Source organism: Hakea prostrata, chromosome 1, assembly GCF_041222555.1.
Source record: "Hakea prostrata isolate BN-2017 chromosome 1, UWA_Hpros_2, whole genome shotgun sequence".
Lineage (NCBI taxonomy): Eukaryota > Viridiplantae > Streptophyta > Magnoliopsida > Proteales > Proteaceae > Hakea > Hakea prostrata.
In genome coordinates, this window is record NC_142600.1 from 1,017,529 (window position 1) to 1,033,857 (window position 16,329).

Below are 16,329 nucleotides of genomic sequence, written 5' to 3' on the forward strand. Positions count from 1 at the left end.
CGAATCATTTGTTCAATTCGCAAGTAAGTAACATTCTTCAATAATATTCTCTCCTCCCTCCATTCCCGCTTCTATCTACCCCTCCATATTCTTAATTTAGGATTTACTTTCAGCATTTATTTATTGTTCTCCCTTCCCTTGGGTCCTTGATCAGAGATGCCTACAGTCGTGCCTCTCTTTGGTTAAGGTTTCCCTTTCCGTTTATTATTCTGTTATTTATTTCAGCATTTATTTATTGTTCTCCCTTCCCCTGGATCCTTGATCAGAGATGCCCACAATCGTGCCTTTCTTTGGTTAAGGTTTCCCTTTCCTTTTATTGCTTTGATTATTTATTTTCTGCAATTTCTTTTCTCTAATATCCGTTCCCCCGATCGGTGGACTGTAAGCTATGGCAAAGGGTCCACGGTCAAAGTCATTATTATTATACTCCCCTTCCCTAGATCCAGAGCTGACACTCAGATCACTCCATTTTATTTAAATTTATTTATTATTCGCATTTTTTTCTGTCTTTATTAATTATTCGTTGATTATGTTTGCTTTAATTTTCGTTTCAATTCGATCGCATTAGATATATGAATTAGGACCGTTTGTTTAGTTTAATTAAGTAATTAACAAATTTTAATCATTGCACTCTCGCATTATCATTAAGAAGTTAATTCTAAAGTGGCATATCTCCTTGAAATCGACTCGTTAGCTACATGATACCGTGAGCTTGCGGTTACTTTTAATTTTACAAACGAGTTTTTGGCACCGTTGCCGGGGAGGTATTAGTCCATTTTATTTTTCTCATTCTTAGGTAAATCGAAGTGTTTTACAAAAAAATTCAAAGATATTACTCTTAACTATAGTAGAAACAAAAACGTATAGTAGTCTCCACTCTACTGCAGAATCCCTAGGATTTGATTGTAGGTGGCTCCTAACACTATACGAATTCCCTTGCTGTCAAACCTATACAATACTCAGCTATACGGCAACCTTACATCTTTTGAATTATTGTTTCAATCTTTGTGGTGGGAAAATTCACTATTTTCCCTTTTATTTTTATTATTTTCTTTTCTTCTTTAGTTACTTTATTTTTTTTTTTTAAATTGCATTCTCTCATAAGAGCTTTTAATTGCATTAGGTGGCTAGTGCATGTGTGTCTGGACTCGTGATTCCACAAATAGAATTGTCCGAGTGTCTACCTTGACCATGGAAGACCTACCTCCACCTAAGAGTCTTAGAGATAGATTTTATCCAACTCAATCTGCACAACCCTCTTGTATACGTTTATCTGATGTGAAGGGTAATAATTTTGAACTTAAATCTCATTATTTGTCTATGTTACCCCAATTTCATGGATTACCTGATCAAGATGCATATTTGTTCCTTAGGGAGTTTGAGGAGGTTTGTATCCTTATGAATGTACAACAACTCACTGATGATGCTGTAGGACTACGGTTTATTACATTTGCATTAAAGGACCCAGCCAAAAAGTGGTTTTATAGCTTACCGCGGGATAGCATTACCACATGGGAACAATTCATTGTCCTATTCTTAAAGAAATTCTTTCCTTTTTCCAAGACGAATAAAATAAGAAATGATATTCTTCAATTTCGTCAAAAACCCAATGAGTCCTTTGCTAAGGTAATTGAGAGGTTCCAAAGCCTTTTCAAAGAATGCCCTCACCATGGTATAGAATTATGGCATTTATGCCAAATAATTTATAAGGGTATCGATTATCAAATAAAGTAACTTTTAGAATCTATGTGCCCCACAGGATTTACATCGTTCTCTGATGATTCTGAAGCTTGGAAATTTCTTTTACACCTAGCAGATAGAACTAGAGAATGGAAGTCAACCCAAGAATCTGAAAGGAGTAGTAGGGGATATTTTGTTGATAACCAAGTTCATAAGGAAGCACAAATAGATAGTCTTTTAAAAAAGTTAGAGACTTTGGTAGTTAAAGTTGCACCACCACCACCAAGTCAAGCACATTTTATTGAAAAATCTATTGCTATGTGTGCATGGTGTCAGTCTCCTGTACATGTAATTGAGGAATGTCCTAGCTACTCTGGAGGCCAACATGAAAATGTCAGTGCGATGTTTTCAAACCCGTATGGTAACACGTACAATCCTAGGTGGAAGAATCATCCTAACATTTCATGGTCTCAAGGGCAAAACCAAAATAGATTAAGCAATTATTCCACACAAAATCACTTTGGTGCCCCTAAAAAACAAAGTGCCCAATTTTCTCATAATCCAACTGTCCAATTCCCTCAAGCCCCAAATTTCCAGAATGTCAATTTAGCTAGGCCTGTCAATCCACCTATTGTGCCTCATATGCCTCACATTGCACAAAACAATCATCACCTAGTTTCAATAGAGGTAACAATCCAGAGTTTTCTCGTCTATCTTCCTTAGAGAAGAATATGGAAGTACTTTCCAACACCTTCATAACTTCTATGCATAATATGGAAAAACAAATTTCCACTTTTGCAAGTGCTTTGTTTGAGCGCGAAAAAGGTAAAATGCCTGGCCAACCTGAGTTAAATCCTAGGATTTAGATTCAACAAAGACCACCAAATCAAGTCAACCAAGTTGAATCCTATTCTTTTTTAGCTTCAATTAATTATGTGTCTGCATTGAGAAGTGGGAAAGGGTATTTAACAGGTGAGTCACATATTAATGAAAAGAGCGAGATTAGTGACCACTATGATGAGGAGAATGTTCAAGTATCTCCTAATAATAGTTTGTTTGAGGAACCCATAGAAGTTGAAGATGAGCCAGTTGCTTTAGCAGTACTTAAGTTTGGTGAACCACTATCAGAAACTATGAGAAAAGAGCAAATTTCAAATGAGAGTCCTTATGTTCCTAAGGCTCCTTATCCTAGTTGTCTAGTTAATAGGAAAAAGACGACAACTATGGAGAAAATTTTTTATGTCTTCAAAAGGTAGAAGTGAATATCCCTCTTTTAGATGCTATATCCTAGATCCTGGCCTATGCAAAAGTATTGAAAGATTTATGCACTCATAAAAGAATCACTAACATTCCCAAAAAGGCATTTTTGGCAGATAACATCAGTTCCATTATTACTCAACCTATAGCAGCCAAGTATAAGGATCCAAGGAGCCCTACCATAGCTTGTGTCATAGGCAATACACACATTGAACATGCTTTACTTGATCTTGGTGCAAGTGTGAATCTTTTGCCTTACCATGTTTATAAGCAATTAGAATTAGGAGAATTGATAGCAACTAGAACTACTCTCCGGTTGACAGATAGGTCAATTAAGATTCCTAAAGGGATGGTTGAAGATGTTTTATTGAAGGTGGGAGAATTTATTTTTCCAGTTGATTTCATTATACTAGATACTAAACCTTTTTCAATCAAGGATGAAATTCCAATAATTCAGGGAAGACCATTTTTGGCTACTAGTAATGTGTTAATCAATTGTCGAAATGGCCTCTTACGGTTGTCTTTTGGAAATCGAACTGTAGAATTTAATATGTTCAGGATAGGGAAACAACCACAAATAGAAGGAGAGATCAATATGCTTGAGGAGTCTTTGGATTTTCCTAATGATTTGATTATCAACTTTGAGATTGATTTTGATTCTGAATTTCAAAAATGTATGGATATGTTGGATGATGATAGTGAAACTTTCTTTTATGAAGTCTTAAATTTTCACACACCTTTAGAGCCTATTAAACCCCTATGCATCTCCATTCCCAAGCCCTCAATAATTGAACCTTCCAAGCTAGAATTGAAAGAGTTGCCTTCTAATTTGAAGTATGCTTTCTTGGGACAAGATAATTCTCTTCCTGTCATTGTTGTCTTTGATTTAACTTCTAACAAAGCAGAAGAGTTGATCACATTGTTGAATGATAATAAAGAAGCATTGGGTTTATCTATCACTAATATCAATAGTCTAAGCTCTTCCATTGTACAACTTCATATTCATCTTATGAATGATGCTAAACCTTCTAGAGAGCCTCAACGGATGATGGGAATTTTCTCTTACACAGTAAAGGTTTTTCTTGAAGTATTTAGGAATGACTTTTCTATTCATGGTTTTTCTTATTTAGAGTGTCTTCCCCATCATACATTGATATTGAAGATAAAACTAAAGCTTCCCATGATAAGCACATCTTTACTGAAAGGTATACCCCTCATTTGTCTTCCTTGTTTATCTTTTCATACATGCATTGAGGACATTGCATTACTTAAGTGTAGGGGGAATAGCTTCTTTGTAGATTTTAACTTTGACTTTTGATTAATGTACATAATCTTTCAATTGCTATGATATGTGAAATGAGAATGATTTTGGTACCCATCGTGAACACATAAAAACCCTATTGAGAGGAAGGTAACTTGTATATATGTTGAGATAGAACTTTCCTTAGAAAAATAAAAGGCCCTTAACTTAAGGAGTTGGACCATCTATGAGTTATGTGAGTCCTTGTTTCTTCGGCTAGAAGTTGAGATCAATTTTTTGGAATGGCAAAAGTTCAAAAAAAAAAAAAAAAAAAAAAAAAAAAAAAAAGAGTAAAAAGTAAAAGTTGTATTCCTTGGAACTAGACAAGGCACTCTGACTCAAGAATCGAGGTGATTTGATCAAAACTCTTAGGAAGGAGATTATTGAAAAGAACTCTCGCATCATTGTCTATGTGGCATATGCAAAGCAAAGTTACAAAGTAACTTGGGTTTCTGGTGTTTGCTCCACTATGTCATTCAAGCCAACTGTAGTAGAGTAAAGTAGAGTTCGCTACTCAAAAGAAAAGAGAGAGATAAATACAAGTGTCATCAATGCCTTGGTAAAATTGTTTGGTCAAAAATACTTCAAAACCTTAGTCCTTGGTCCCCTTACTTTATGAGTGGTTTTGCTTAAAGAAGAGATGTACTTGAAAGATATAAGGTGAGTCTTTGATTGAGATATATGCTAAGTCAAGAATCAATATAGGGTAATAAAGTTCAAGAGTGGGGGATTTTAAACCAATGGTGAGAAAAATTGTTATAGCTATTGATCCTGTCTGAGTACTTAACAATTGTTAAAGTTGGAATTTTGCAATGTTTTATTTTGAGCTAAATTGAAATTTTGGATGTATATTCTCTGCAAACATCCACGAGACAAAACTTGTCCTCTAGGGGTAACCTAGTGGTTTAAAGGCTTGTTGCACATGCTAAGTGTAACCGTGATTCCTACGAAAGTGAGTTAGGATTTATTTTGTTGCACTAGTTTCTTACCTGCATTTGTATTCTTTAATTTTTGCTTGAAGACAAGCTTAGTCTAAGTGTGGGGGAATCTAATGAGTACATTTATGTGCGAAATCTTAGGGCATACAGGTTTCCACACAAAATCAAAGTGACATTTCCCTACACAACTTTACCCCCAAATTTTTTTACTAAGAGGTTATTTCAATAGCTTGACCTCATACTACAATTGTAGTCCACTAGCTAATGTGTCAAGGCCTAACCCTTAAAATTTCTCTTTAATTATTAATTTTAAAACTAATTTCAAGAGTAAAACCAAAGGAAATCAAAAGTAGGTTATTGCTTCTTAATGCACCATTTTGAATATAAAGAAATGCACTCATTTATTTCATTTTTTGTTGAGAATTTTTCCTCTGGAAAATAAAAAATAAAAATTGGCAAAGCACTCATGATGATGGTACCTAACAAACCATGTCTACATCTCTCATGATAAAGAAAGAATCTCATAATGTCAATACACTTTCTTATATGTGAATTGATGAATCCAATTACAAGGAGCATCAACTTTTCAATAAAGCATACAATCCATTTTATCAACCTAAATAAAATAGAGCACTCCTTTGTTGCTTGGAACACAGGAGCGCATAAAAACATTTTCTTATTTTCATAAGATGTAACTTATAACTATGTTGATGTCTTTCAATCATTGTGTTAACAAAGACCTTAAACTTTATCAAAAAAAAAAAAAAAGAGAGAAAGAAGAAAGAAAGAAAGAAAGAAAGAAAGAAAGAAAGAAAGAAAGGGAGAAAGAAAAGAAAAGAAAAGAAGAAAAAAAAAAAATCTCTTACGTGCTCTTTAATTTAATTTAAAACCAAATAAAAAGTGAACATTATCACCCATCAACCCCTAAGGTCCACAACACTTGATTTCTTTGCCTCCCATGTCATCCTTTACTTTGGTTTCTCTTTGCGTCTAGTATTTTTATTCTGACATTTCAAGCTACATTCTCCACCAGCCAACCACCTCTCTCTTTTTGGCTCACTCATGAATGTTGATTTTAATTCTTGGGCATTGTATTTAGGTTTATAAGTTGAACACTTAAAAGTTAATTACCAAAATCTAAGACAAATTAAGTGGTTTAAGGCATGGCATTGGAGTTGTTAAGAAGGCTTTTCTTTATCGAGGGGTCAACAGCCCCTATTTTTACATTTTCACCTAATTCACTTCATGTTACATATCGTCATGTATCAAAAAGTAACAAATAATTTTATTCCAACAGCTAGGTTTATCTTTCATATAGTTTTCTATTTCAAATTATTGTAGTTGTGATATGTGATGCGTCCAAAAATTGTTCAGCCCTTGGATCGCTGATGGATGACCTGCAAAATAAAGTTAAACGTGGCCTGACCTTGGGGTCAGGAGGCCACCTCCGAAGGCTAAGTCAGTAATTAGAACACCACAGAGCTCTGGCGAGTTGCAGAGTTTAACTGAGAAATAGAATACAAGATGAACGATTGAGTTACCTCTGTTGGGCATAAGGCTTTAGTTTATATAGGATTTACCTCCCTTCCTTGACCGTCAGATTAATTCATGATCCTTCTTGGTGGCGTCCGATTGTAGGGTTTTTCCCCTTTTCTCGAGGGTGGAAGCGGTTTCCATGATCAACACGATTGCCCACTCCTCAAAGTAGTTGTAACCGTATATAACTCAATCACGTATCCCGAATTTCTCGGGATTGTGCTTATCCTTGGAACCAAAAGGTTCCTTCCTCATCACGCTACCATGATGCCGAACTTGATCAGGATGGCCGAACCCGATCGTGAGGTCAGGTCGTCTTCAACCAGGTCAAAGACTGAACCGAAGATGGACCCAGTTCAATAATATTTTATCCGCAACAATATGATAAATATATAGAATGATCTTTTGAGTCAGAATTCTAAGCAATATCAAGGCATATTTTGTCCTGCTTAGACTGATAAACTCAAAAGAAATTCATATATCCTATATTCAAAGTGGAGAATTGAGTCTGAACGTAATACTGCTTATGAAAAATCTAACTTTTATAAAATTAATAAAAAGGAAAACATTAGTTATCGAAATTGATTCGTTTGTCTATATAATGAGGTGGAAATTTATTATGTACCAAAGTAATTAGTATTTCAATTAATCCATAAAAGTGAAACAAAGAAAGTAAGAAAACATCAGATCCAAGAAGAATACTAGAAGGAGGGACAAGTCTGATGCAGTCCTTGACAACATAATTAAGAAAATAAGAAAGTCAATATCAGAAGATGATTAACTAATATTCTCAACAAGTTGGTTTTGTGGACCATAAGGAACACATTGGCCTGCTTTGCTGTTCCATTCAGTCATCACCTTCTTTCTGGATATGGACCACAGAAGCACCACCCCAAGTAAAAATCCTGTTTTCATGGATCAGCTGAACTACCTAATTAAACTTATGGAACAATAAACAGAAAGGAAAAAAATTACTTGCTTGATTTTATTTAGTAGAAGATACAGGGTAGGCTGAAGCTTTTTTCTTTTTTTCTTGTTTGTTAGACCTAATAAATTTCCAGCTGCTACACTAGTTGGCATTTGTCTCAACTTTCAATTGAAATCTGTAGAGTTCTTGTCCTACTCATTTCTTCTTTCAGTTTTATCTGTTTGAAGAAAAAAGCTGCCTTCAATGGACCACATAAGCCATGCACATTTGGGCATCAAGTTGCATTTAGACTATTTAGCTCACATGATGGGAGACAGAAACTGCTGTACAACTCTGTACATTTAGTCGTATTTATGATTTCAAAATTATATAAAAAAATATATCTATATATATCACAATCAAATGGAAGCTCAACAACTAGGGGTGGCTGTGGGTGGGTTCAGTTATAAACTCTCCCAGGTTAATACAAACTCAACATAAGTTTTCTACCAACTCGGAAACTCAGCTTGACTAAGCTGGTCCTGCAGTTTTCAATGAAGTTTTTTGGTTAGGACTACAACAAGATCTAATTCAAAATCTGTTAAGAGAAAGAGATTAAAAAAAATCCTCTTTATTAACCTGATAAAGAAGCCACAGCTTCTTTTACAACAAACTAAGCAATTTCCTGTACAGATTACAGAGACATCCCCTCCCTACACCCATGATGGCAAAATGACAAAATTTCATTATATCTACACAATGACAAAGGAGGGCAAAAAACAAACAGCCTTCTCAATTTTTTTTTCTTTTAAAAGAATCCCAGCCTTGATAATTCTAATTCACTCCCCCCACCCCCTCTCAAAAGAAAAAATATATATATTTAAACTAAATGGCATAGGAACGGTTGCATACCCCCTCAAGAGCCTCTGTAAACAAGGCTGAGAACCCAGTCATTGCCTGAAAAACTCCAGGCAAACCTGTTTGTATGTTATTTAGTGTCATTGCCCTTGTTACCTCAATTGCCTTTGCATATTTCGACATCTCATCCTCGACCCGTCTCTGGCAAACTGCAAGTTCAGACTTTTTCTCGGCAAGAGGGTCCTGTGTATCTAAAACACGTCCATCATTGGGACCACTATCAGGAGGAGCTATGCCAACCATTGAATATGACAGGTAGTATTTCCTCTCAATGTTACGGAGTGCCGAGGCCTTCTTCTCAAGCTCCTTGGAGGCACTCTCCATTCGTTTCTTGGTCTTGATCTCCTCAGCCTGCTTACCCGATATTACGTGGACAACGTTAACAAAGCTTTTGATGGCCTCAGAAGCTACTGTGTCAGGAAGCCGATCAACGGCCAGCTTCCACTCATCACAGAAAGTAAAAAGGTTGGAGGAGGCTTGGACAGCAAGGGCTGGCTCTTGGCTGCCATTGGTGTTGCCATTGCCAACGTGGAGGAGAGTAAGCTTGAGCCAACCATGAAGGGACCTGGTATAGTCCTTTTGGTATTGTATTAGCCGGCAGAAGCTCGAGTGCCATGCAGAAACAGCTGATTCAAGGTGGCGGGTTGCCTGCCGGTGGAGTTCAGAGGTTGACTCCTCCTTTTTAGATTGGTTCACAAGGCCCTGAACTTGTTGCACTATGTGATTCTGAACCTCGTGGAACTGGTTCATTGCTCTCCACATGTACATAAACCTGCATGAAACATATTTTAAGAATAAATAGCTTAAATATTATACGCATTCAAAGTATATCTCAATTGGTTACCGTCACTAGAATTAGGATGATCAATGGTGTTCATGGATAGTACAAGTTCAGGTATTAAAAACAGAGAGGAAAAATGAAGCACCAAACAAAAGTCACACAGAACACAAATCAAAAATCCAAAACAGAAACAAAGAGAATTTTCAATTCCCAGATTAAGTGAACTAGCAAGAAAATCAGAGGACCCTCTAATCCCTGCCCAAGAACAAGAGACAAGGATTTGCATCCCTGAAACTGGGCTGTTGCTCCTGCCAAAAACAGATCTTTGGCAATACCTGCCAGATCTACTGTGGTGCTGATATTAGCATGAAACGGCACTTGCTGCACCCAGACGTGTCTACTAGTGCATCAAAATGGTACCAACGTGAGCCTCAACCTTCGGCAGTCATAAGCAAACAAGTCAAATCTAGGGAGGAATTTTCATACAGGTCCTATGTTGGAATTTATTAATATGATTAATAACTTAAATGCCCAAGGGCAATATTGGAAACTCACTATTAGGGCGATTACAAAATAGGGTTATATATTTTGGTAACCACCGCATAAGTGAGTAAGTGTGTGATTCATTCGCACGAGATTTATCTCTGAGAAACGACGGCTTCATCTCACTCTCCCTCTCTCTTAGAATCGCAGGCTTGGAAATTTTTTCCTTTCCTCGTTTTTGATCTTCATTCCCTTAATCCACGGCATTTGGGTTGTGGATATCATTCCCTTTCCTAGTGATTGTGGAATCGCCCCGGTAGAGCTTTGGTGGTTGAACGAGAACGTGGATCTAGACTTCCGCTGCGAATACTTCATAAAAGGGAAAGCGAATCCAGGTAAGGAATCTTTCCCCAGTCAATTAAACAATATTGATATATGGAGTATTACCAACATTGGCATCAGAGCCAGGTTCCCACGGTTTTTGTTCCTCTCCATTGTTTAATTTTATTGTATGGATCCAATGGGAGGATCAAGGGTTTAAGGAGAATCCAGGGTTTAATACTGAAACCTATGGGAGAATTGATAGGGTTTATGGAAACCCTTATTTTGGTTCGGATCCGAGTGGGAGATCCTTGTGAATTTCCCTAATGAAGATTTGCATGAATTGATAATCCATGATGATAATTTTTTGTTTAAAATTTATTGTTGGATTTTTTTCATGTGTTTTTGGATGATTTTTTGAGTGAAAAAACGTGTTTTACCGTTTTTTGGAAAAATTTCATTCATGAAAAATCCAGAAAAAACGCCGTTTTCTGGTCACAGAATGCTAGACGGTCATCCGTCTGGGCATAAAAAGCGACGGCGATGATCCATGCGGGAGATGGATTTTTTTTGGATATTGGTCTCATCCCGATTCGAGAATGTGTTTCTAACTTACTGGGACACCAATGGCCCGAGCAATCTGTGTGATGTTTGGGCATTGAGGGCCTATTGGGGCCTAGTGGGAGCTAATGAGGTAGAAGTGTTACTGTGAACCACCTCATAGCTTTAACATGATTGCATGTTTTATTTTAATAAAACTATTTTTTATTTTGGGTCTATCAATCATGTTTCTTGCACAGAATGAAACTAGTGTATAAGTCTATGTGGGTTTGCATGAGAATTTGATTGAATGTTTGTTAGCATCTCTTTTGGTTTAAATGCTTATCCCATGAGAGGTATTATGACCTTTGGCACCGAAAGGTGCAGTATCTCCTAGAAGAATAGAACATGCTGGAAACCGTAAACTAGACCATGTCCCCACCTGAGGAAGGTACCACTGCACAGTATAGCAGGGACCTTGAGCTTTACAATGCCCGGAAGAGGAAAGACCGGGTAGCCAGGATTACAATCTTGAGCTCCATGAGGGATGACCTGATGCTTCGTTATGAGAAGCATAGGACTGCAAAGTCTTTGTGAGAGGCTGTGAAGTTCCAGTATGGAGGGACTTCCACCACAAGAGGCCGCCAGCTCGGACTCACCTTTGTCGGTTATAAGATGCGCCGGGGTCACACCATGAGGCGGCATATAACCATCATGTCTAACATGATTAGTGAGTTGAGCGCATGTGGGCGCCGAGAAGGCGATGAGGAGCAAGTCTCCGCAGTCATCGAGTCATTGCCAAAGACTTGGGAGCATATGAAGATCTTCTTGACTCATGTTGATGAGGTCAAGACATTTGATCAAGCTGCCAAGCACCTTGAGCTAGAGGAGGATCGGATGTTGGCCGATGTCCCTCACACTGAGTAGTTGCTGCTGAAGCAAGCACTAGTAAGGGTGCGAGGCTTCAAGCGCAAGAAGGAGAGAGCTCAACCTCGGTGGTCTAGGCAAAGTAACGAGGTGGGAACAGAAACAAGAGTGGTTTATGAGACATGGTTTTAGAGTTGTATTTGAAAACAATTCTTTGGTTTTGTATCTGGGTGATACGGTTTATGGTTATGGTTTTCTTTCGAATGGTTTCATTGTATTGGATACAATTGATTATTCATTTAATTCTAGTAGTGGTTTTGTTTGCCAAGATATCTTGTGTGTATTGATTATAATTTGTGGCATGCTAGACTAAGACATATTGGCTTAGATAGGATGAGCAGTTGGCAAGAGAATGTCTCTTAGGCCAAGGTTCACTATCCGATTTGCCAACTTTGTGAGTCATGTCTAGCGGGAAAAGCAACTAGAAAACCATTTAAAAAGGCTTTTGAGAGCCTCTCTTCCTTTACAACTTATCCATTCAGATGTGTATGGACCCATGAATGTGCATACTAGAAAAGGACAGTTTTATTTCATCACATTCATAGATGACTATACAAGGTATGGTCGCATTTATCTAATTTCTCATAAGTCGGGAAGCTCTGGAATGTTTTAAGAAATTCATGAGCTTAGTTGAGAATCGTTAGATAAAAAGATTAAAACTCTTAGAATGGATAGAGGTAGAGAGTATCTCTCCGATATGTTCAAAGGGTTATGTGATGAAAAGGGATATCTAGACAACTTACTATTCCAAGGACTCCACACAAAATGGGGTTGCTGAGAGGAGGAATAGAACCTTGCTAGACATGGTGAGATCCATGATGGGCAGGCAAATCTACCCATCTCTTATTGGGGAGATGCTTTCTGTGCGGCCTATATCCTCAACGAGTTCCAACCAAATCGGTTCCTTCCACACCATATGAGTTGTGGAGCGGAAGGAAGCAGATTTGAGTTACTTGCGCGCATGGGGATGTGCGGCATATGTTCACTCTACTTCTCACCAATATGGAAAGCTTGGACCCCGAGGAGGAAGAAAGTGTATCTTTGTGAGATATTCCGAGACCCTCAAAGGGCTATGTCTTCATTGGACTAGATGAGAGTGAGAGGACAACGGAACTTGAGTCTAGGGATGTAACATTCTTGGAGAATGATTTTCCATCTCTTTCAGGAGTTAACAAAGAATCATCGGAATTCTTTGAGATACAAGATAGTGGTCTTGTCACTCCAGGGATTCAGGTTACGGATAATGAACCCGGGGTTCATCCGGAAGATCCTAGTGGGAGTGGGAGTGCGGATGTGATAGCTACCTTAGACGGTGAGCAATCGACATGCACTTGCGCCGTAGTGGGCGTGGGCTAGTTCCTCGTCGACGTTTCGACATAGAGGATGAAGCCTACATGGTAACTCTGAAGAGATCGCGTGAGATGACTTGGGTCGATGAGCATGAACCAAAGAGCGTGCGGGAAGCTTTGCGGGTCAAGCTAAAATGAATGGTTGAAAGCACTAAAGGAAGAGTTGGAGTCGATGAAAGTTAATCATGTCTGGGACTTGGTTGACTTGCCGCCAGCCAAAGGCAATTGGGAACAAGTGGGTTCTCAAGATCAAAAGAAAGGCGGATGGATCTATCGAGAGATTCAAGGCTTGTTTAGTGGCTAAGGGCTACACCCAACGAGAGGGCGTTGATTATGAGGAAACTTTTCCCCCTGTGGTTAGGTTTGCCTCAATTAGCCTCATACTAGCTATTGTTGCTCGGTTGGACTTGGAGCTTTATCGATGGATGTAAAAGCCGCTTTTCTCAATGGAGAACTTGAGGAAGAGATCTATATGGATCAACCTCAAGGCTTTGAAGCTAATGGGCTTGAGCGCAAAGTGTGCAAGCTTAAGAAGTCCATATATGGCTTAAAGCAAGCATCTAGGCCGAGTGGAATGTGCGCTTCCACCAAGCTATGATGGAAAATGGTTTTTCCATGCTTGGGGAAGACCACTGTGTTTACACTAAGAGATTTGATAATAATTATGTCATTCTAACACTGTCGTAGATGACATACTTATGGCTAGCAATAGCAAGGAGCTATTGGAAACCATTAAGAATGGTTGTCCTCCAGTATTTGATATGAAGGACATGGGTGAAGCAAGCTATGTGCTTGGTGTCAAGATTGTCGAAATAGGCAAAAGAGATTCTTTGGGTTTATCTCGGGAGACCTATATTGACAATGTCTTGGCGAGATACCGAGCTACTTGCAAACCAACTGATACTCTAGGGGAGAAGGGTTTGCATTTGAGCCTTGATATGGGTCCTAAGACTCCGAGAGGAGAAAACCAAGATGGAAAGAGTTTCAAATTCCGGTGCGAGTAGGTAGCCTTATGTACGCTATGATGTGTACTAAGCCGGATATTTGTTATGCGGTGGGTTTGGTTAGTGGTACCAATCAAGCCCAGGCATAGAGCGCTTTGAAAGTAGTCAAGAGGATATTGAGATATCTCGGAGGAGCGAGTAACTACATGTTGTGTCACCAAGGATTGGATTTGCGCTTAGTTGGCTATGGTGATGCCAAGTGGGTTGGAGACATCGATGAGCACAAATCTATATGCTTTCTTGCTTGTTACAAGAGGCTGTTTCCCTCTCGACTAAGTATGTGGCAGAGTTCAGGCTGTTGGTTAAGGAGATTCCTTCGGGATTGTGATGACATCCAAAGAGGCTACCCTTGTCTCTTTGTGATAGTCACGACAGCTCTTAGCTATGTCAAGGACCCCAAGTATAATGGGAAGACCAAAAATATACAGTTGATATATCACTTTATTAGAGACATTACATCAAGGAAGAAAGTTGTACTTAAGCATATATCTACTAATTTGATGGTAGTTGACCCTCTTACCAAACCTATAGGCAAGGATGTTTTTATTTCTCATGAAAAATCCTTGGGGCTTGCGTAGATTATGACTTATTTTTGTACTTGAGACTTTTTTATTATTGAGTAATATGAGTTCATTCCGCATTTATTCTTATTCACTTTACTGTGTGATTGTGTTTCTTCTAGCATAAAACAAGATATGTCAATAGGCAAGAGAATGGCTCACTCACCACGAGCATTAGCCTCTGGCGCCTTGGAGGCGGCGGAGATGAGGCAGATTGTGAATGACTTTGTGTAGGTCAATTCATAATCATGATGTAACCTTGATTTGGAATCAAGATGAGTTTCTCTATTGTGAAGAAAATCAACATGAGTGTTCCCCTATTCATGTTGCCTATAGGAGCAGTGCGAGTACTTTATGTGGCGCTAAGGTGGCGACAATAAAGAAACTCGGGTTAGGCGCAAGGGTTCTTTGTTTGGACTAAGACCTGTATGGTGTTGAGATGGACATACGTTCTATTGTTTATAGAATGTCACCATAGCAAGTATATCATACTATGTGTGCTTAGCGATCATTGGAAATGAGAGGATGGATCCCTGCTCCTCTCATTATGTGAATCCTGGACCTTATGGTCCATTAGTGTTCTTAGTGACTTTCGTCGACATCATGAAACGAAGGGTTGATGTGGCTACTTTGGGGTGTTACCTATGGTCATGATAGATTAGGCCTAAAGGGGCACTACCGGGAAAGGTCAATCCTAAGTGTAGTGATGGTGCAGAGCGAAAAGGGAATGTTTGATTCAGCTACACCCTAAAAAGGGTTTCTTTGGCATCAAGTGTATGTGTTACGGTGGTGAACATTTTAAGGACAAGAAGGTGATCTCTCGGAGGATCGAGATACCTTTAATGCAGTGAGTTTGAATAAACCTAGGACAGATTGGTATACTAATGCTTATTTGGTTTGTTTCTATGAGCGATGTGCCATTACAGCCCTTCAGGGAAGGTTTCTGGTTTAGGGCTCACGCGTCTGGTATATCACCGGTCGCACAACCCATTTTTCCGGTATGATTTGTGGATGTTAGTGTGCGGGACACGGGTGGTCTATGTCTCTGGGATACATAGTGAAGAGTCAATATATATGTATAGCTGGGATATACATGTGTATGCAGGACACAAGAGGTCTATGTATCTGGGATACATAACAGAGGATTTATATGTATATCTGGGATATCCATGTGTCTCTACAGGACACAAGAGGTCTATGTATACGGGATACATATGAGAGATTGAATATGTATATCTAGGATATACATGTGTGACTGAGGACACAAGAGGTCTATGTCTCGGGATACATAGCGAGAGAAGATTGAATGTGTATATCTGGGATATACAAGTGTGTCTGGGACACATTGAAGGATTAACACTTGCCCTTGTGCAAGTGGGAGCTGGTGGAATTTATTAATATGATTAATAACTTAAATGCCCAAGGGCAATATTGAAAACTCACTATTAGGGCGATTACAAAATAGGGTTTTATATTTTGGTAACCACCGCATAAGTGAGTAAGTGTGTGATTCATTACCCACGAGATTTATCTCTCGAGTACTTGCCAGCTCCATCTCACTCTCCCTCTCTCTTAGAATCCAGGGCTTGGAAATTTTTTCCTTTCATCGTTTTTGATCTTCATTCCATTAATCTCGGCATTTGAGTTGTGGATATCATTCCCTTTCTAGTGATTGTGGAATCGCCCGGTGGAGCTTTGGTGGTTGGGCGAGCGTGGATCTGGACTTCATTGCCAAATGCTTCATAAAAGGCGAAGCGAGTCCGGGTGAGAATCTTCCCCATCAATTAAACAATATTGATCTATGGAGTATTACCAACATCTAGTTAAC

The 16,329-nt window shown here is 38.6% G+C and overlaps 1 pseudogene; it reads right to left on the reverse strand.

The window, feature by feature from the left end:
- Positions 1 to 8,503: 8,503 nt before the first annotated feature.
- On the reverse strand, positions 8,504 to 10,295 carry LOC149026504 (nitrate regulatory gene2 protein pseudogene; annotated as a pseudogene).
- Between the last annotated feature and the right edge of the window lie 6,034 nt (positions 10,296 to 16,329).